The sequence below is a fragment of the Hyperolius riggenbachi genome, chromosome 8 (assembly GCF_040937935.1).
Source record: "Hyperolius riggenbachi isolate aHypRig1 chromosome 8, aHypRig1.pri, whole genome shotgun sequence".
NCBI lineage: Eukaryota > Metazoa > Chordata > Amphibia > Anura > Hyperoliidae > Hyperolius > Hyperolius riggenbachi.
This window is the reverse complement of record NC_090653.1, coordinates 29,962,362-29,985,076: the sequence shown is the minus strand read 5'-3', so window position 1 is coordinate 29,985,076 and position 22,715 is coordinate 29,962,362. Positions and strand designations below refer to the sequence as shown.

The 22,715-nt window shown below is 45.3% G+C and overlaps 1 long non-coding RNA gene across 1 annotated transcript; it reads left to right on the top strand.

The window, feature by feature from the left end:
- Positions 1-3,423: 3,423 nt before the first annotated feature.
- On the top strand, positions 3,424-21,859 carry LOC137528064 (uncharacterized). Its single transcript, XR_011023263.1, has 3 exons — positions 3,424-3,536; positions 6,958-7,137; positions 21,702-21,859. It is a non-coding gene; the product is annotated as an uncharacterized lncRNA (long non-coding RNA).
- Positions 21,860-22,715: the final 856 nt, after the last annotated feature.

Genomic DNA, 22,715 nt, shown 5'->3' with positions numbered 1-22,715 from the left:
GCTGCGATTGGCCGAGCGGATCACGTGGTTCGGGTAAATAAATACCCGAACCGCGTCATTTCTCCGCCACTTGCGTTTGGGTTTAGCTTTGGGTAGGCAGGCAGGTTAGACTCTCTCTCACCAGCTAGGCTAGCCAGGGCCCCCCAGCCTCCTATACTATATTTGCCACTGCACTGTAGTGCCAGTCAGCTCAGCGTGCGTTTACTGCTGGGATCAGTAGTACTTCCGTCCATCACCAGTGTATAACATAGTATATAGCATTGTCTTCTATTGCCACTGTACTGCCAGTCAGCTTGTACTGCTGGGATCAGTAGTACTTCCGTCCACCACCAGTGTATAACATAGTATATAGCATTGTCTTCTATTGCCACTGTGCCTGGGTTGCGCCTCAAAGCGTGGCCTTCTCCTCCTGCGCCTCCTCCTGTTCCATCACGTGTGCTGCTGCTGGGTTAGCGTTGCCGGTCCCTTTTTACGGAACCTCTTATCTGTATTACATTTATGACTGCACGGCGGCAAAATGCATTGCTATCCGCACGCTTCTTGTCCTCATGCAAGGCCTGGGTTGTTGTGTCTCAAAACGTGGCCTTCTCCTCCTGCGCCTCCTCCTGTTCCATCACGTGTGCTGCTGCTGGGTTAGCGTTTCCGGTCCCTTTATACGGAACCTCTTATCTGTATTACATTTATGACTGCATGGCGGCAAAATGCATTGCTATCCGCACGCTTCTTGTCCTCATGCAAGGCCTGGGTTGTTGTGTCTCAAAGCGTGGCCTTCTCCTCCTGCGCCTCCTCCTGTTCCATCACGTGTGCTGCTGCTGGGTTAGTGTTGCCGGTCCCTTTTTACGGAACCTCTTATCTGTATTACATTTATGACTGCATGGCGGCAAAATGCATTGCTATCCGCAAAAATGCATATGCTGTGATAAAGTGGGTTCACTGAACACAACAGCTAGGTATATGCTGTGATGAGGTGGGTTCACTGAACACAACAGCTAGGTATATGCTGTGATGAGGTGGGTTCACTCAACACAAAAGGTAGGTATATGCGGTGATGAGGTGGGTTCACTGAACACAAAAGGTAAGGTATATGCAGTGATGAGGTGGGTTCATTGAACAGGTAGGTATATGCTGTGATACGGTGGGTTCACTGAACACAACAGCTAGGTATATGCAGTGATGAGGTGGGTTTACTGAACACAACAGCTAGGTATATGCTGTGATGAAGGGGTTTCGCTGAACACAACAGCTAGGTATATGCTGTGATAAAGTGGGTTCACTGAACACAACAGGTAGGTATATGCTGTGATGAGGGGGGTTCACTGAACACAACAGCTAGGTATATATGCTGTGATGAGGTGGGTTCATTGAACACAACAGCTAGGTATATGCTGTGATGAGGTGGGTTCACTGAACACAACAGCTAGGTATATGCTGTGATGAGGAGGGCTTACTGAACACAACAGCTAGGTAAATGCTGTGATGAGGTGGGTTCACTGAGCACAACAGCTAGGTATATGCTGTGATAAAGTGGGTTCACTGAACACAACAGCTAGGTATATGCTGTGATGAGGTGGGTTTACTGAACACAACAGCTAGGTATATGCTGTGATGAGGTGGGTTCACTCAAGCAGCTGGCGCGCATGGGTCCGCATCCACTAGTCTGACGGAGCGCGGAGAAACCGCCGCACGCCCAGTGAACAAGGCGGTGGATTCCGCGTCCGACGCGGCGGTTTGCACGCATGGGCTCACCACTAGCAGTGTGGCTGAACACGGGGAAACCGCCGCATGCTCTGACAGCGGTGCGGCCGGCCCCGCGTTCAAATCTACTGATGCATTACAACACATGTCTGGTGTGGCTGGGACTGATAGTCCACACAGGTTCAGAAGGACGCGCGCGCGCGTTGAGAGGCAGAGCCTTTATGGCAGTCAGAAGGGTGTCAGCTGATCGAGCCGATCAGCTGACAATTCTAGCAGTTTTTATTGGTCCAGCACTTAGGGGAGGCGCTGGAGAGCGCATGGGTATATATACTGGGTGCTGGTCATTTCTCTGGTGTCTGGCGTTGCGATCACTACGTGGTAGCACTCAGACCTTGTCAGTATCTGTGATATTATCTGTGTTATTATCTAGACCAGTTCCTAGGTGTTGATGATCAAGGACCTCACACCTCAGTCTAGGGAATACTGTATATTATCTGTGTTGTTATCTAGACCAGTTCCTAGGTGTTGATGATCAGGGACCTCACACCTCAGACTAGGAATTAGCTTTACCATCTAGTTATACTCAGACCAGTTCCAGGGTGTTGGTGATTAAGGAGCTCACACCCAAGACTAGGCATTGTTGATTATTTGTGATGACCTTCTGCTTTCCTGACTACTCTTCTGAACTCTGATTAGGTACTTCGCTATATCTGATACTCTGTTGCCAAACTCTGCTTGTCTTAGGATTCCGCATCTTGTCTCTGTCCCTGATCTGTCTGTCTGTTGCCGACCCGGCTTGCCCGACCTCGAGAGCTATCTCCTCAGGTTAGAGATAGCTCACAGACCTGTGGGTGACGCCCCTTCCTTGGTGTCGCTCACACTCTGTCCTTCCTACTCCTAGCCTGACCCCTCCCTCAAGAGAGTCTCAGGCTTGCGGGAGGAACATGATACTGTGCAGTACTCTTTACTGCTGTGCACCTGCTCCTCAGGTGCAGTCCTCAAAGTATTTCTGTTGCACCAAAACACTCTCATCACTCAGGTGTCCAGAGGTTAGAGATATATCTGATTATCGGTGATACTGCAGATCATCAATAATTGGGTATATATCTGTATTCTCGGTGATACTGCAGATCACCGGTAATCAGACCCTCTCTGTGTTACACCGATCGTTACAATATAAATATATATATATATCATGTTACAGAAGACTACAAGTTTTTATTACATAGTGAATTATCTGCACTCTAGTCTGGGATTAGTCACAGTTTCTCAGCATGTTACAGGGAGACAAGCTGAAACTGAGAGCAGAGACGCTGTCTGTGACTACTAAACAAAGCACACACACAAAGCCTGCAGGGGGCATGGAGGGGACGTGCATAACTTCTCCCTATTAAAGCAGAGGCAGCACATTCCTCCCTGGGTCGACAAAGCTTGACAAAGAAAAGAAGATTAGATATATTACAGAGACAGTGCAACTAGAAAAGGCTGCAGTAATCCCGACCACATTAGAACAGGTATAGAACTGATAGGATAAAAGAAATAAGGCTGAACATTTTGTTACAGAGTTTATTTAAATTGTGGAATGGGTTTTATGACACCTTATTTAACATGATTGACTTGGCTTCATGATCTTCAGAAACCTGCTGGATTTCACGTATGCTTGCATGAGCTCACTGGCTCCAGTCTGCTGAGCACCTGACATCTAACTGCTAAACAGTAACCAGCACAACTGTCATCTTTGTGTTTACTATTTCCCTGCATCAGTGTTTTACTTCAGCTAACATCTGGAAATATGCCTGAAGAAAGGGACTAGACTAACTTTATCGGTTAGCCATAAAAAGGTATTACTTTTACAAGACTTTGTTTTTTTCACACTTTATAGTGAAACTTGTCTCTCGTTAAAAACGTATATAGACATACAGTAAGGCTGGTTTTACACTTGTTCTTTGTGTTGCGGTGCAATGCTCCTGCTGCCTCGCACTGCTATAAACCTCACTCGGTACTTACGTATTATCCCATCTGGAAAGTTTGGCAGCTTTTTGTTAAAATTCTGTTTGCTCCCCAAGAAGATCTTTTTTGGAAAGCTGAAAGTCCCGGCTTTCTGTTGCACTGGGTCCTGAGCAGAAGCGTATCTAGAGGGGTACAGGCATGGTTTGTGCCACGGGCGCCACAGCACCATGGGCGCCCTGCCTTTTCTTTTGCTGCTCTGCCATGCCTGCCCCTGTGCCTCCACATCATTTAGACCTTAAATCAGATTAATGCTGGTAACTGGGGAATGCAGCTACTTAACTTATGTATGAAGGGTGCATTTAGCTTAGTGTTAAAAAGAGAACAGAGAGGAAATAACAAAAGATATTTCCAAAAATTAACTTCAACAATATCCTGAGCAATAAAACATAGGCAAATATAACACATGTACATGAGGAAGGATGCGGTTTTTAGAGGGGAAAGTGCTCTTATAGGGGGAAGAGGGAGGGCTCAATTTAGTGTTTGCCATAGGCTCTATATTACCCAGATACGCCCCTTGTCCTGAGTCAGTACGATTCTCAGTTCCCAAGTTATGGGGTTTTGAAGGAGCGGTTTCCCCTGAACTTGGCTGCAGAAAGTGCAATTACAAAAGTATGGGACAAACCCGACATGATGATAAGCAGCACACCCGGTAGGTCTTCTACTTGCTTTGCAGCATACATCTGGATCTTCAAAACTTATGCCAAGTGCCCTGGGTCTCTCATTACAGATGAAGGAGCAACACAGCTTTGCACCCTCGTCTCCTCTCTGTCTTACTGGCATGGGCAGGAGACTCAATTCCACTGTGCTCTCTGCAGCAAAGTGCAGGGGACACCCGTCCACCAACCCCCCCCCCCCCCCCCCCCCCAACTTGGGAATGGGGCATCGCATCGACTCGGGACCCAGTGCAAAGGAAAGCCGGGACTTTCATCTTTCCAAAAATGGTTAGATTTGGCTAAGGGATCAAACAGAATTTTAACAAAAAGCTGCCAAACTTTCCAGACCGGATAATACGTAAGTACCCCTCACTCATATGACCCTGCAGCAAAGTACGGCAACAGGGTCATATGTGTAGTGCCACCCCCCCACTCAGTGACATACTTCTTGCTGGGCAGGTAAAATAGGGTAATGCAATGCAGGTTCAGCCTGCAGGTGTTAAAGGAGCCTTAGGCTAGTTACACACCAGGACGTTGCGTTTAGGAGACGTTATAGGGCACATAACATGCCCCTAACGCAACGCCTGGTGCTCTCTGGTGTGGACGTCGGAGTGAGCCGCGTTGTGCAGCTCACTCTGGCGTCCGTGATGCCGTGATGCGTACTCTTGGACGCATGTGGCATCACATGGTCCCGCCGGCCAATCGCCGCTAGTGATGGGCGAACACCTGGATGTTCGGGTTCGGGAAAGTTCGCCGAACATGGCCGAGATGTTCGGCATGTTCGGGCCGAACCCCGAACTTCCCGAACATCCCTATTTTGGGGGCCCTATGGGGTCGCAGGCATAAGGGGGGAGCATGCCCCGATCGCGGGGGGGGTCGGAAATTCCCCCCACCCCCTCCGCTAGCGCTCCCCCCTCTGCCCGCTTCCCCATTCAAAAGTTTCAAGAAGTACCTGTATAGCGGATGGCCTGGCAGTGGGCGGCACTGTGGAGTGAGGAGGAGGAGGAGTCCGGAGAGTGACGAGTTGAGGGAGGCCGGGCAGCGGGCGTGAGGTCAGCGAAAGGGCGGAACTTCCGCCCTTTCTCTGACCTCACGCCCGCTGCCCGGCCTCCCTCAACTCGTCACTCTCCGGACTCCTCCTCCTCCTCACTCCACAGTGCCGCCCACTGCCAGGCCATCCGCTATACAGGTACTTCTTGAAACTTTTGAATGGGGAAGCGGGCAGAGGGGGGAGCGCTAGCGGAGGGGGTGGGGGGAATTTCCGACCCCCCCCGCGATCGGGGCATGCTCCCCCCTTATGCCTGCGACCCCATAGGGGGGCCGTATTGCGGCCTGTTCGGCCGAACAGGGCCCTGTTCGCCCGAACAGGGGCCCTGTTCGGCCCTGTTCGGGGGCATACAGAAGTTCGGGGCGAACCCGAACTTAAAAGGCCGAACACCATGAGGTGTTCGGCCGAACTCGAACATCACCCGAACAGGGTGATGTTCTGCAGAACCCGAACAGTGGCGAACACTGTTCGCCCAACACTAATCGCCGCACAGAGCGGCCGCTCCAGGAAGTAAACACTGCACGTCACTGAGTGCAGTGAATATTAATTAGCCATGTGCCTGGCCGCTCTCTGCTCCTCCCCAACGTGACTGAGCATGTGCAAACAGTCTAACGCGGCTTAGCCGCGGAGAACGCACAGCATGCAGCACTTTGCTGCGTTACAATGTAACGCAACGTGGGCAGTGTGAACAGCCCACTTGTGTTACATTGTTGTGCGTTGGGGGAGCGTTACAGGCTGCACTAACGTGCGCCTGTGACGTCCCTGTGTGCAAGGAGCCTTAGGGATCCTTCACTATGGCGCTTATTCAACTCACTTTTTTCTACTAAGTTTGATATTTTCAAACCTTACCTTTTAAGCCAACATCGAGCATGAAAATACTCAGAATAATTGTGTACTTTTTAACCCACTTGCTGGTACTTTTTTTTTTTTAATTGCAAAGTGCTGGAAAATAATTTTAAATAGTAGATGAAAAATGATGTCCTACTAGAAAACTTAGGAGAAAAAGTGAATTGAATAAGGGCCACAGGGCCATATGCAATTCTCTTTTTTACCTGAGTTTTCACCTAGGAGATAATTTTTCATCTTTGATTTTAAATAACTTTCCAGTACTTTTCAACTAAAAAAGTACCAAAAAGTTGGTGAAAAAGTACTATCAAAATTATTGTAATCATTTTCTTGCCTTCTGGGGGCTTAATAGGCATTTTATTGACAAGTTTAAAAATATCACCTAGGAGAAAACACAGGTGAAAAAGTGAATTGAATAAGGGCCACAGAGTTAATGATGCACTGTGAGGGAATTTCCCCCTCTCCTCATGGCTCACTCTGGTGTCAGAATTACAGCAGACTGCTGTCAGATAAATGTGAAAGGAATTAGATAACAGTAAACAAAGAGTTAAGCAGTGAAATGTATACACCAGTACTTAGCAGCACTTCCCAAACAATTCACATCTCAATTAAAAAAAAAAACATGTTAATCGATAGTGTCCCTTTAATACACTCAGTCCAGTTGCTGTTGAAATTAGATTTTTATGATGACAATCCCGCTTCAAGGCAACAAGCATGAAACCGTGCATGGTGTGCGCCGGGGGCGCGCATGTGCGTCATCTGCTGAAGTCGCCGGATTACCGTAGCCGCCAGCGGGACGATGGAAAGGAAGAAGAGGATGCTGGGAGACCTCACAGGCTATGGGGAGCTGGAGGAAGCCCCAGCGAAGTCCACGGTGGCTAAGAGGTTAGTGCTCTCGCCTTGCAGCACTGGGTCCCGGTTCAAATCCCAGCCAGGTCAACATCTGCAAGGAGTTTGTATGTTGTGTCTGTGTGGGTTTCCTCTGGGCACTCCAGTTTCCTCCCACATCCCAAAAACATACAGATAAGTGAATTGGCTTCCCCCAAATTGGCCCTAGACTACAATGTATATATACATAGACAAATGACTATGATAGGGACTAGATTGTGAGCCCCTCTAAGGGACAGTTAGTGACAAGACAATATACTCTGTACAGCGCTGCATAATATGTCGGCGCTATATAGATACTTAAATAAGTACAAATTTATTTTTCAGCAAACAAGAAAACACTCAAAATAAATTTGATAGTACATTTTGGTATTTTTTTCACTTGTAAACTGCCAAAATATTATGTTAAGCAGCAGAAGTTGACAAATGAGCTTCTATCAATTAACTTTTCTCCTGAGTTTACTCTCAAGAGATAATTGCAAAAAGACTTTTCAGCACCAGACAATTGAAAAAAAAAAAATACTAAAAAGTGGGTAGAAAGCAATATCAAACTTAGACAGTGGCTCAGCAGGTCGGCCAGGCCATCTGCATTGTTTAGAAGGAAATAAAAATGTCAGCCTTCATATCTCTCTCAGTTCAGGTGTACATTAACCACTTCACCCCAAAGGGGTTTTCACCCTAACAGACAAGAGTGATTTTCAGGAAGGAAGGGTTTGGGTTCCTGGAGAACTGGGCAGACTTTGCAGTTGGCTACAGGTTCTACAGCAGGGATGGGCTGCACCTTAATGGGGAGGGTGCAGCTGCATTGGGGGAGAAGATGGCTAAACGGTTGGAGGAGATTTTAAACTAGGATCTGGGGGGAGGCGGGAGGATAAAGTCTCAATATGTAGACAAGATAAGGTAAAAAGACAGTGGGAGCCTAACATTATGGGGGGTGGAGAGGGGGGTGGAGACAGTGTAAAGATTAAGGAGGTTGGTAAAACTTCAAGTAGCCCATTTCGTGTAAACAAAATTGGTAAATGTGGTGGTAAAAATATAAAGTGCATGGTAACCAATGCTCGGAGCCTTGCAAATAAAATAGACGAACTAGAGTTCATTCTGAATGACAAAGGCTATGACATTGTGGGAATAACCGAGACATGGATGGATGAAAGCCATGACTGGATAGCTAATTTAAAAGGATACAATGTGTTTAGGAGGGATAGAACAGGGAAAAAAGGTGGAGGGGTTTGTCTCTTTGTTAAGAATTCTTTTACAGCTGTCCTCAACGATGAGATGGAGGAAGATTGCGAAGATGTGGAGTCCGTTTGGGTAAATATTCATGGTGGAAATAAAAGTTGCCAATTGCTTATTGGGGTATGCTACAGACCACCTCTTATTAATGAAGCTGCAGAACTGCGATTACTACAGCAGATTGAAAAAGCTGCAAGTAAAAACGAGGTCATAATTATGGGCGACTTCAACTTTCCAGACATTGACTGGGGTATTGAGGCTACCCATTCTGGTAAAAGCAGCAGATTTCTTGCAGCACTACAGGACAATTACTTGACTCAAATGGTAACGGAACCAACTAGGGGGAATGCGTTACTGGATCTGATCATTTCTAATAGACCAGATAATGTATCAAATGTGCAGGTTCAAGAACATTTGGGAAATAGTGATCACAACATGATAACGTTTGATCTGGTGACTGATAGGCCACGGGGCAGCGGGACCACTAAAACTATGAATTTTAGAAAAGCAAAGTTCAATCAAATTAGGCAGGCACTAAGTTTGGTGAACTGGGATAATGTACTACAAGGGGACGACACTGAAGGGAAATGGCAAGCTTTTAAACGTATTCTCAATCAATATTGTAGTATGTATATCCCATATGGAAACAAAATGTCTAGGAATAAAAAAAGGCCTCTATGGATGAATAGAAAGGTTAGGGATAAAATGAAGAGGAAAAAGAATGCCTATAAGGTCCTAAAACAGGAGGGGACTGAGGCTGCACTAAGCAATTATAAGGAGTGCAATAAAAATTGTAAAAAAGAAATTAGGCTGGCAAAGATCAAAGCTGAAAATCAAATCGCTAGGGATATCAAATCTAACCCAAAAAAGTTTTACAAGTACATCAACTCTAAAAAAAGAAAGGTTGACTGTATAGGAATCCTAAAAGATGAGGGTGGGAACTCAATGGTGGACGACCAAGGTAAGGCAGAGTTATTAAATGCTTTCTTTGCTTCTGTCTTCACAAAGGAAACAGCACTGTTGCAAATTACAGAGGCAGAAGAGTCTCAATCTTCTAACTGTAATATTAAATACTTAACGCAGGAAGAAGTAAAGGCAAGACTAAATAAATTAAAAATAGACAAGGCACCTGGCCCGGATGGCATGCATCCTCGGGTCCTAAGAGAATTAAGTTCAGTTATAGCTAAGCCCCTTTATCTTATCTTTTGTGACTCTCTTGCAACTAGCAGAGTCCCAGTGGATTGGCGTACAGCCCACGTTTTCCCATTATTTAAGAAGGGCAAAAAATCTGATCCAGGAAATTATAGACCTGTAAGCTTAACATCAGTTGTATGCAAACTATTTGAGGGGTTACTAAGAGATACTATACATGACTTCATAGTAGAAAATAATCTTATTTCTCAGCATCAACATGGGTTTACTAAAGACAGGTCCTGTTTGACTAACATGCTCAGCTTTTATGAGGTAGTGAATGCTAATATGGATATTGGGAATGCTGTAGATGTGATATACTTGGACTTTGCAAAGGCCTTCGACACTGTTCCCCACAGAAGTCTGGTGCAAAAGTTGAGGATGCAAGGACTGGGGAAGAGTTTGTGTGCATGGATAGGGAACTGGCTAATGGACAGAAAACAAAGAGTTGTGGTCAATGGATCGTACTCAAAATGGGAGACTGTTAGCAGTGGGGTCCCACAGGGGTCTGTACTGGGTCCAGTGCTCTTCAATTTATTTATTAATGACCTAGTAGATGCAGTAGTGAGCAATGTTGCTATTTTTGCAGATGATACAAAATTGTGCAGAATCATCAACTCTCAGGAAGATAGTGTCATATTGCAACAGGATCTGGATAGGATGGCTATATGGGCACATACATGGCAGATGAAATTCAATGTTGACAAATGTAAAGTCATGCATGTTGGTCGTACCAATGGTCTAGCACCATACAAAATAAATGGGATACAGTTGGGAACATCAAACTTGGAGAAGGACTTAGGAGTACTCATCGACAACAAGTTAAATAATCGTACTCAATGCCAAGCCGCTGCAGCTAAAGCGAACAAAATTTTGGGATGCATTAAAAGGGAAATAAAAACTCGAGATGCTAGCATAATATTGCCCCTGTTTAACTCTCTAGTAAGGCCACATCTGGAATATGGAATTCAGTTCTGGGCACCACATTACAAAAAAGATATTGCAGTTTTAGAGCAGGTGCAGAGACGAGCTACAAAACTGATACGTGGGATGGAAGGTCTCGCTTACCAAGAAAGGTTAGATAAACTGGGTTTATTTAGTCTAGAGAAAAGACGCCTTAGGCAATATGAGGGCAATATAATAGCTTGGCGAATGAGCTTTTTGTCCCTAGGCCTTCTCAAAGGACTAGAGGACATGAGCTGCGCATGGAGGAAAAACGTTTTAGCCATTTATTTAGGAAAGGGTTCTTTACAGTAAGAGTGGTTAAGATGTGGAATGCATTGCCACAGGAAGTCGTTATGGCAAACTCTATACCTGCATTTAAAGGGGGCTTAAATGCTTTCCTTGCGTTGAAAGACATCCATGGCTACAATTACTAGGTTATGCCTAATGATGTTGATCCAGGGATTTTATCTGATTGCCATCTGGAGTCAGGAAGGAATTTTTCCCATTTGGGCTAATTGGACCATGCCTGGTGGGGTTTTTTTTCGCCTTCCTCTGGATCAACAGGGGTATGTGGGGGACGGGCTGGAGTTGTACTTTGTACTGGTTGAACTCGATGGACGTGTGTCTTTTTTCAGCCAAAATAACTATGTAACTATGTAACCTTTCAGTACTCATCCCTTTCATTTGCCAATAGCTTAATCACTACTAATCACAATCAAATGATCTATATCTTGTTTTTTACACCACCAATTGGGCTTTTTAGTGGTTGATATTTGTTTTCAGTAATTACTTTATTTTCTATGCATTTTAAAGGGAAAAACAAGGAAAAAATGAAAAAAAAAAAAACTACCGTATATTCCGGCGTATAAGACGACTGGGCGTATAAGACGACCCCCCAACTTTTCCAGTTAAAATATAGAGTTTGGGATATACTCGCCGTATAAGACTACCTCTCTCTTCCAACGCACAGCAAATTAAAATAAAAATAAAAAAAATCCTGTACTGGTGCTGTGTATGAACAGATACTGGTGCTGTACTGTATGTGTTACCCAGTATATAACAGTATATAGTCAATTGACTTGTTGCATTGGTCAACTCTGCTTAAAGAGACTCTGAAGCGAGAATAAATCTTGCTTCAGAGCTCAGAGCATGTGTGCCCCTGCTAAACCGCCGCTATCGCGCCGCACAACGGGGGTCCCTTCACCCCCAAATCCCCCCCGCACGACTTGGTCGTACGTTTGGTCGCTCCTGGAGGCAGGGCTAACCGCCGCAGCCCTGCCTCCAGTCGCGTCTATCAGCGGCGCATCGCCGCCTCTCAGTGAAGGAAGACTGAGAGGGGCGGGGGAGAGGCGGAGATACGTGCTGACAGACGCGCGTGGGGCAGGGCTGCGGCGGTTAGCCCTGCCCCAACCAGGAAGCGCTCCCCCGCTGCACCGAGGGGATTTGGGGGTGAAGGGACCCCCGTTAAGCCGCAGGATAGCGGCGTTTTAGCAGGGGCACACATGCCCCTGCTATCTATGAGGTCTGAAGCGAGATTTATTCTCGCTTCAGACTCTCTTTAAGTAGACTGGTCAGCTCTCCTTGTCTACCTGGTAGGTGAACAGAGGCGCCAGTAGAATAAAAGTACATAAAATTTTAAAAAAATTGCTGGGAGGAAGTGGTGGACTTGCCTCCGTTAAAGCAGACACCAAGGACTGTGATTAAATAAATAAATACACATTTATTGAAGATACCCCAAGGATGCAACGCGTTTCGTGGGCACAGCCCACTTCCTCAGGCAATAAACAGGGGATAAAAAACAGCAATTCTGTTACAGCAAGCAGAGCACCTCTGTGATGTCTTTGTCTACCTGTTTATCAGTGCAGTATGGAAGAATAGTTTGCACTCCCTAAGCAGGGAGATCTGAGAGGCGGTAACAGGATAGGGCGTATTACCCGGCATCAGTGACACCCGGCATATAAGACGACCCCCAACTTTTCAGAAGATTTTCAAGGGTTAAAAAGTAGTCTTATACGCAGGAATATACAGTACTTCTCCAATTTCATCCCTTATAGTTTTAATATAAACACTGCTACTGTGCATAAAACCCACACATTTTATCTGCCTATTCATTCTGATTATCACAAGATTTTATTTATGTCCCTAGTACAAAGTATGATGACAATATATTATTTGGAAATAAAGGTGTATTTTTTCTATGGTGTTTTTTCCCCCACTATTTTCATGTGCACCGAAATGCATGTGCATGCACACAGCGGCAGCAACACTGTATGACTTCCTGGAGCCATGTTTTTATAAGTCAACTTGTCATTAAGTGGTTAAAGTGCACCTGTGACTAAAGAACTCTGAGGATTTTTACTTACATGTGGCTTTCTCCAGCCTCCTTGAGGCAACTCGCAGTGCTGCTAGGATACCATTTTTCACTATCTGGAACTAATACGGATCCGGATACCCAGATATCCGATCCGGGTCGGATATCCGGATCAAAAATTTTCCAAACCGAATCCGGGTCGAATATCCGACCCCAGTATCCGGGGTATCCGGCCGGATTCGGATATCTGGATAGAAAAACCGGAAGTGCCCTTTAAATTGCTTTAAAAAGGGTTTTTAGGGTCAATGAGGCATGTAACATCATTATTTTGCAAAGGGGAACTCTACTTGATGATCTGGGGACTTCAAATTCCCCTCCCCCCCAAAAAAAAAAATGGCTGTCAATTAACATCAGGCCTTTGTTCCAGACCGCGGTCGCGCAGCCCACATTGTGTACAAAGTCCAAAATGCAAAGTGCAAAGTGCTACGTGCAAAGTGCCAAGTGCCACATGCAAACACATGCAAACACATGCAAAGTGCAAAGTGCAAAGTGCCACTTGCGAAGTGCGAAGTGCCACGTGCAAAGTGCCAAGTGCAAAGTGCCAAGTGCCACGTGCAAAGTGCCAAGTGCAAAGTGCCACGTGCAAAGTGCGAAGCGCAAAGTGCAAAGTGCCACGTGCAAAGTGCGAAGCGCAAAGTGCAAAGTGCCACTTGCGAAGTGCGAAGTGCCACGTGCAAAGTGCCAAGTGCAAAGTGCCAAGTGCCACGTGCAAAGTGCCAAGTGCAAAGTGCCACGTGCAAAGTGCGAAGCGCAAAGTGCAAAGCGCCACTTGCAAAGTGTGAAGTGCAAAGTGCCACTTGCAAAGTGCAAAGTGCCACTTGCAAAGTGCGAAGTGCAAAGTGCCACGTGCAAAGTGTGAAGTGCAAAGTGCCACGTGCAGAGTGCCATGTGCAAAGCGCCACGTGCAAAGTGCCAAGTGCAAAGTGCCACGTTCAAAGTGCGAAGTGCGAAGTGCCACGTGCAAAGTGCTACGTGCAAAGTGCCAAGTGCCACATGCAAACACATGCAAACACATGCAAAGTGCAAAGTGCAAAGTGCCACTTGCGAAGTGCGAAGTGCCACGTGCAAAGTGCCAAGTGCAAAGTGCCAAGTGCCACGTGCAAAGTGCCAAGTGCAAAGTGCCACGTGCAAAGTGCGAAGCGCAAAGTGCAAAGTGCCACGTGCAAAGTGCGAAGCGCAAAGTGCAAAGTGCCACTTGCGAAGTGCGAAGTGCCACGTGCAAAGTGCCAAGTGCAAAGTGCCAAGTGCCACGTGCAAAGTGCCAAGTGCAAAGTGCCACGTGCAAAGTGCGAAGCGCAAAGTGCAAAGCGCCACTTGCAAAGTGTGAAGTGCAAAGTGCCACTTGCAAAGTGCAAAGTGCCACTTGCAAAGTGCGAAGTGCAAAGTGCCACGTGCAAAGTGTGAAGTGCAAAGTGCCACGTGCAGAGTGCCATGTGCAAAGCGCCACGTGCAAAGTGCCAAGTGCAAAGTGCCACGTTCAAAGTGCGAAGTGCGAAGTGCCACGTGCGAAGTGCCACGTGCAAAGTACCACGTGCAAAGTGCAAAGTGCAAAGTGCCACATGCAAAGTGCCAAGTGCAAAGTGCAAAGTGCCACGTGCAAAGTGCCACGTGCAAAGTGCAGAGTCCGAAGTGCAAAGTGCCACGTGCAAAGTGCGAAGTGCAGAGTGTGAAGTGCCACTTGCAAAGTGCCGCGTGCAAAGTGCCATGTGCAAAGTGCCACGTGCAAAGTGCCAAGTGCCACTTTGCATGTTGCACTTTGCACATGGCACTTTGCACGTGTTTGCACGTGGCACTTTGCACGTTTTTGCACGTGGCACTTTGCACTTGGAACATGGCACTTTGCACATCACGTGCAAAGTGCAAAGTGCCAAGTGCAAAGTGCCACATGCAAAGTGCGAAGTGCAAAGTGCCATGTGCAAAGTACCACGTGCAAAGTGCGAAGTGCAAAGTGCCACGTGCAAAGTGCGAAGTGCCATGTGCAGAGTGCCACGTGCAAAGTGCCAAGTGCAAAGTGCAAAGTTCCACGTGCAAAGTGCCACGTGCAAAGTGCGAAGTGCAGAGTGCGAAGTGCCACGTGCAAAGTGCCATGTGAAAAGTGCCACATGCAAAGTGCCAAGTGCCACGTGCAAAATGCCACGTGCAAAGTACCAAGTGCAAAGTGCAAAGTGCCACGTGCAAAGTGCGAAGTGCCACGTGCAAAGTGCCACGTGCAAAGTGCCACATGCCAAGTGCCAAGTGCCACATGCAAAGTGCCAATTGCCAAGTGCCACTTTGCACGTTGCACTTTGCACGTGGCACTTTGCACTTTGCACGTGTTTGCACGTGGCACTTTGCACTTTGCACATGTCACTTTGCACGTTTTTGCACGTGGCACTTTGCACTTGGCACTTTGCACATGGCACTTTGCACGTGTTTGGACTCGGCAGGCAGCAGCTGGCCTGGTGTGTGCAGAGCACACACACAGACACATAGCAGCTGCAGCAGCACTGCAGCACACACTCTAAATGTCACACTATGACATCAATCAAGCTAATAAATGATTTAACTATAGTGTAGTGATAGTGAAGGGGTTAATCACTGAACAGCTTATCACTGTGTACAGCCCTTGGCCCAGCAGCACTGCAGCACAGTCTCTAACTGTCACACTATGAGACATCAACCAAGCTAATTAACGATTTAAGTATAGAGTAGTGATAGTAGTGAAGGGGTTAATCAATGAACAGCTTTAGGTTTATAACTGTGTACAGCCCTTTGTAGGGCACCAGCACTGGAGCATGTCTCTCAGTGAGCATTCAGCAAGCCAGGACGATCTGTCTCATAATGGTAGCCCTCCTCATTATACAGGGGGGCTGGCCAGTGTTCCTTTCTGTGATTGGGTGCCAGGGCTTAGGCTGGGAGGCCTCTGATTGGCTCAATGAGGTCAGGTGGTGCTGGCCAGGGTTCCCCACTGTGATTGGTTGCTAGGTCTTCTGCTGGGAGCCCTCTGATTGGCTCCAGGACGTCATCACCTTAGTTTCGGATCCGGATACCCGCAATATCGGTGGATATCCGCGATATGCGCCCAACTATAGCTATCCGGATTTTGGCCAGCTATCCGGAATCCGGATCCGGTTGGATAGGCCTAAAAAGTTCAGATATCCGGGTCTACCCGGATATCCGGAATCCTGATGAGCAGCACTGGGCCCACTCAGTCCCTTGCTGTCTCCCTAGGCTGCTCCAATCTTCTGCTGGATGGCCTTTTTATCTACCCGAGTCAGGCCAAACTGGCCGTGCACGCCCCCGTCATGCTCCCATTGCCGAGAGCATCCTGCGCCTGTACAGCACGCTCTCAGCTCCTGATGCCTAACCTTCCCGGCTACGAGAGTGTGATGGGGCGTGCACAGCTGGGCAACGCATGGGCATCAAAGCAATATTCTGCAGAGTACTTGGCCGGCCACCGGGTGAACGGACTGGCCTAGGGAGCAGGGGTGCTCGGATACCCCTTTTCAAAATCTGAATTGATCCGGATCCGGATACCCAGATATCCGGATCCAAATTGGATATCCAAATCCAAACTTTTTGTTATCCGAAAAAACTCGGATATCCGAGCCCAATATCCGTCCGGATTCGGATATCCGGATAGAAAACTGGAAGTGACCTGAAAATTACTTAAAATGCTTCCAAAAGTCTCTTCAAATGGTCAAAATCCCTTTCGGAGGTCTCTTTCTCTCTCTCTCTCTCTAGGCTTGACTGCCTAAGAAAGGGATTTTGCCATTGAAGGTGATTTTGGCTGTTGTTCTCAGCGTCACACTTCTTGAATAGAGTATCATCTTGAAACTTCCATGCGTAGCTCGCTATCTTTGACATTTAAAAAACCCATAACACTTTTTTGTTTTGAATACCTTAATCATAATATTATTGTTTATAAATTCCTTAATTACCTTATCTTGTGGGAATTAACGTAGGTTTGCAATGTTTACACATTCTAATCAGGTCATTTCTGACGCAATTAATTAAAAATGGACATCACCAGCCATCTTATCTGCTGGCTGCCCCAGACATTGAGACTAAACAATGTCATTCATGACGCATTTCTGATAAAGTGTTCTCTGCTAATTATGTTGGAATGTCTCGGTACTTTCCCAGACACAAGACATAAGATTGGTCTGGTTGACACTGTAACCAGACCTGTGAGAGTCTTCAGCAATTTAAGACTTATTGAAACATACAGGGCTTCTAATATACTTATTTAAATATAAAGCTTATTATATAATTCTTCCTAAAAAAATTAATCGTATAAAATATAATTGCATATTAAAATATAATAATATAAAATACTTTAAATATAATGACTTCAACCGGCAGAGGTCACCATTTCATAACAAATAATATTAATTTTATAAGACTATTAAACCGCCAGGTGGCATCATTGAATCACCTTAAACTAATTGGGAAATCCCCTTGTTTTATATTTTATATCTTTCATATTTTGACTTCTCTAGCTGGGAAATGTTTATCTTTTCTTGCTGGCTGTAACGCCCTTGTACAAGAACACATCAACAACCCTCTAAAACTAAAACAATCTCACAAGAATGTTTCACAGACCCAAATCATCACTAGCTTGTAAATATATTTCAAAGTATTACATTATATTATACAGGGTTTAACAATAACTATTTCTTTCTTTAAAAGGACTGTATTAATTATTAGTCTTCAGATTAATAATATCTATGTATAAGAATTAAGAAAATGTGCATATATACTGTAATTACTGCAGTAATGTAAGTTTAACTTGTATCCAGTCTTACACACTATAACCTTGACATTTGAAAGATACTTTGTACAATAAACAAAGAATGTTTTGCCTTCTTGTATCCAGTACGTCAACAACCTTCCAGCTTGCACGTTAAAATAATCTTATAGGCTTTACAGCCTGGAATATGCTGAGATGTCACAAAGCAATTTATTAAAGAAGTAACCCAACTTTACAGTTTACAGTGAAATTTTGCATAGAACATTAAAATTTAAAACCTATACATATGACAGCTTTTCTTGCATAAATAAAACCGCTAGAATTCTGACACGGATATCTGAACTAACTATCCGCCCGGATTTCGGATTTCAGATAGGAAATCCAAGTTTGTCGGATAGTGCTATTCGTATTTTAAAAAATATGCGAATTGCTATTCAAAGTTCGGATAGCTGAAAAAGTCTGGGTAGTTCGGATATCCGGAATCCGGATGAGTACCACTGCTAGGGAGATGACAAGGGACCAAACGGCCTCAAGCAGCTGAAGGAAGCCCCAGGTAAGTATAAATCTTTAGAGTTACAGTATTTCATCTCAGGTTTCATTTAAACCCACATAAATGTGCCTGCAGCCTTTTAAAATGCTAGATGCTGTGTTTTATTTTAGTATCCCGTAATGATGGGTTTTAAAGGTCGGTGAACAGCCGCTTGCAGTAAAAAGTTGCACTTCTGTAAAAAAAAACTGCGCTCAATCCAGATCCAATCACTTCTGTGTGTATTACACAATGCCTCCAATGCTGCTCCACCATAAACTTATGGTAAAAGAGTTGATGATCTACAAAAGTAGATTACAGTTAGACCGCTTCCTGGTGCATTCACTATTTTAATGTAAAACGTAGCAAGGTTAAAAATACACTTACAAGATCATATTAAAAAACAGACGTATCGCACCCTCTGGTGCAGGATCACCGTCTCTCTAGATGTTACCTTTGATGTTGCTTATTTATACCCGTGTATCCCACATGATAAAGGGTTGTAGGCAGCTCAATATTTTCTAGGGGATTACCAAGAACAGGTTAATTTCCTCATCGATCTCCTTAGGTTTGCTCTTTCGCATAACTATTTTTCTTTTATGAAGGACCTTTATTCACATCTTTCCTTCTCCTCATTGTCATATCCTCATCCTCCTGTGTCCTCTTGTTTTCTATATTTCCACCACTTGGTGTCTTGGGTGATGAGTATTGGGAGGAAGATAGTGACATATTGTACAGCAGAAGGAAATGGCAGCGCTTCCAAACAGACGCTGCACCTGAATTGACTACCTGCACAAGTATGCAGAGCTCGAATAACGGGCAGGTGACATATGGTGACAGGTGACAGTGACATATTGCAACAGGATCTGGAAAGGATGGCTATATGGGCACATCAATGGCAGATGAAATTCAATGTTGAACAATGTAAAGTCATGCATTTTGGTCATACCAATGGTCTAGCACCATACAAAATAAATGGGATACAGTTGGGGGCATCAAACTTGGAGAAGGACTTAGGAGTACTCATCAACAACAAGTTAAATAATCATACTCAATACCAAGCAGCTGCAGCTAAAGCTAACAAAATTTTGGGATGCATTAAAAGGGAAATAAAAACTAAAAGTAAAAACTAAAAATAGACGCCTTAGGCCCGGTTTACATTAGCGGTCGCCGTCCGGAATCGCCGTGCCGGAGCCGGACCGCATGCGGAACGGACGGAACGGACGCACGTCATAGAAATGAAAGCCTATGCGTCCGTTCACATGCGTCCGTTTCGTCCGGACCAGATCCGGACGGGATCCAGACTCCGGCATAAGAACCAACATGCGCTATTTTTTGGTCCGGCTCCTCCGGCAGCCGTATCCGGAGCACCATCCGGCCAATACAAACCAATGAGAACCGGAGAGCGCACAACACACTGGCTAAAAATCCGGATGTTCTACCCCACTTCCTATGCGTATTGTAGCGGCGATTTTGGATGGGGACACATGGGCAAGCATTTTGGAGTGGAGCAGCAGTGACTTTAAACGTGCTGGAGATGGCAGTATGTCGGAGGTGGAGGTGAGTGCTAAACAGCGGAGGGCCTGATTCCACAGGTCCACCTTCTGCTGACCTCCCAGACCCCACCATTTTTATTGTATTTCTACTATCTTTTGCCAAACGGATCCGGATCGCATCCTGATGAACACCTGATGCAACCTGACCGGATCCGGATCGGATCCGGATCAGAACCGTACGGTTCCGATCCGGATCCGGTCAGGTCATCCGGTCCGTTTGGCAGAGAACCGCAAGTGTGAACCGGGCCTTAGAGGGGATCTAATTAACTTGTATAAATACATCAGAGGGCAATATAAAAGCTTGATGGATTCTTTTTTTGATCCTAGGCCTTCACAAAGAACTAGAGGACATGATCTGCGCATGGAGGAAAAATGTTTTAGCCATTTATTTAGGAAAGGGTTCTTTACAGTAAAAGTGATTAAGATGTGGAATGCATTGCCACAGGAAGTAGTTATGGCAAATTCTATATCTGCATTTAAAGGAGGCTTAGATGCTTTCCTTGCGTTGAAAGACATCCATGGCTACAATTACTAGGTAATGCCTAATGATGTTGATCCAGGGATTTTATCTGATTGCCATCTGGAGTCGGGAAGGAATTTTTCCCTTTTGGGGCTAATTGGACCATGCCTTGTAAGGGTTTTTCACCTTCCTCTGGATCAACAGGGATATGTGAGGGAGCAGGCTGGTGTTGTACTTTGTACTGGTTGAACTCGATGGACGTATGTCTTTTTTCAACCCAAATAACTATGTAACTATGTAACTATTCCATCAGTTTACCTCACCTAGTTGGTTCTATTGAGTTTCATTGTATATTGGTTTCCTGCTTCAGTCTTATCCTCAACTGCATATGGACTCCAGGTTCTTTCTGTTCTTTTGATTTTATTTTGCATCCATATATCATCTTCCTACTGGTCCCACCTACTCAGCCTTTCCTCCCCTGTTCCCTAACCCCCCTCCCAATTTCCTTCTCCCCCTTTCTTTTCCCTCCCCCCCCCCCCCCCATTCCCACTTTCCCTCTCGTCTCCCCACTCCTTTTTTCCCCCATTCCATTGTTAATCCATCTGAGATGTGGGAATGATTAACTGTATGTATGCAGAATTTTAGATATATATTTAGTTTTTTTTAAGAATGGGTCATTAAGCATGTACTTGATTCTGAATGTGTGCTTATGTCATAATATTTGACCTCAGCAGATTTAGATAGAACCGTTATGTTTAAACTAGCTTTTTATATTGGGTTTGCTTTTTATTGTATTGGTTGTAATTTACATAAAAAGCACTAGAGGGCAGTAGTGTTGTAATGTCACCTGTTTGATGTATCCACGATCTTACGGAGCCTGGACCTAATCTAATAGCTCCCGCGGTTAAGACAGCCCATTACTTGTTGCTATGATACGGGACGCGTATTTATACGCGTCCTTTTGCGCCTATGCGTCATGATCTGATGAGGGCGTAGAGTGCTGAAATGCGTAATGGCGCAAGTTTGCTTCCGGGTCTGCCTATCCCTATACATAGGGCCGGATTTCTAGCAAGGCCTCATAGGCCATGGCCTAGGGCACCAGAAATGTAGCCTTGTTTAGGGACGGCTGAGTGAGGGGCAGTAAAGTGGGGGAAGGCGTGCAAACAGGAAGATATCAGTCATGCTGCCTCCGGCTCCGAGACGAGCCCTCAGCTCCTCCAGCTCCACCAGGAAACACACTGCACATTGGGCACAGATGCAGCTAGTCTGTCCCTGGCCGCCCAATGCTGTCTGCAAACTTTGATGCAGGGTGGCTACGGATGGTGATAGTTTGCCTTTGGCGGTCCCATCAGGAGTTCTACACTACTGGCCATAGTGTGGAGGAGCTGGACGCGTTTGGTAACATCCAGGGAGACGGTCATCCTGTACCAGAGGGCAATACATTTGCTTTTTATTATGATCTTGTAAGTGTATTTTTAACCTTGCTACCTTTTACATTAAAAAGTTAACACACCAGGAAGCGCTCTACCTCCTTTGTATGCTTGCAGTAAAAAGTCCTGCAGAAGAAGACTTGGCATCTCGGCTTCAGGTCTGAATTACGAAGCGACTGCAGAGAGGACAGAGACCAGGCGAAGAAAGGCGTAGTGCTGAATCAACATAATAAATCTCTTGGGGATACAAAATGAAGGATTTATTTTGCTGTTTTATGGTGTTTTGTTTTTTATATCCTGTTCTATAAAATGTTCTGCTGTTGACACGTCTGGTCCTTCATTTACTGCTCCACAAATAGCCCTGTTACCTCACTGTACAAATCTATCACGTCACACCAAAGGGGTTGATTGGAGGTGTGCAAAGTGAGGACTTGAAGTGAACCTCCGGACTAAAAATCTACTCAGCAGCACTGAAAAGGCTTGGTGTTTCTTTAACAGTTTCACAGCATCAGAACTTTGTTTTTCTTACCAAAGCTGCATTTTTAGCTAAGCTCCACCCATCAAAGAAAAAAAGCCCGGGCTTTTTTCCCCTGATGCTGTGCAGAGCATGATGGGATTTCCTATGTAGTTATTCATGTTGCCTAGCAACTGGGAGAGGCGCTCAGGATATAGGACAGTTGGAACTGTGTCTCATGCTCCCTGTCACTTCCTTTCAACCAAAAAGATGGCTGCCATCATGAAATTAAACATTTGCCTGTTCTTTTAAAACAGTGTGGGTAAGACATTATATTACCTATCTATTTTAATTAACATAACTAATTAATGACAGTATGTTTGTTTAGGCTGGAGTTCCTCTTTAAATTGTAAAATTTAAAATATGTGTAAACATGTACAAATAAGAAGTATGTTGTTGTTTTTTTCCAGAGTAAAATGAGCTATAAATTACTTTTCTCCTATGTTCCTGTCACTTACAGTAGGTAGTAGAAATCTGACAGAACCAACAGGTTTTGGACTAGTCCATCTCTTCATGGGGGATTCTCATCAAGGCTTTTATTCTTTATAAAGATATTCCCTAAAAAGGATTTAAACAATGATGCTGGCCAGCTTCCCTGCTCGCTACACAGTTTTTGG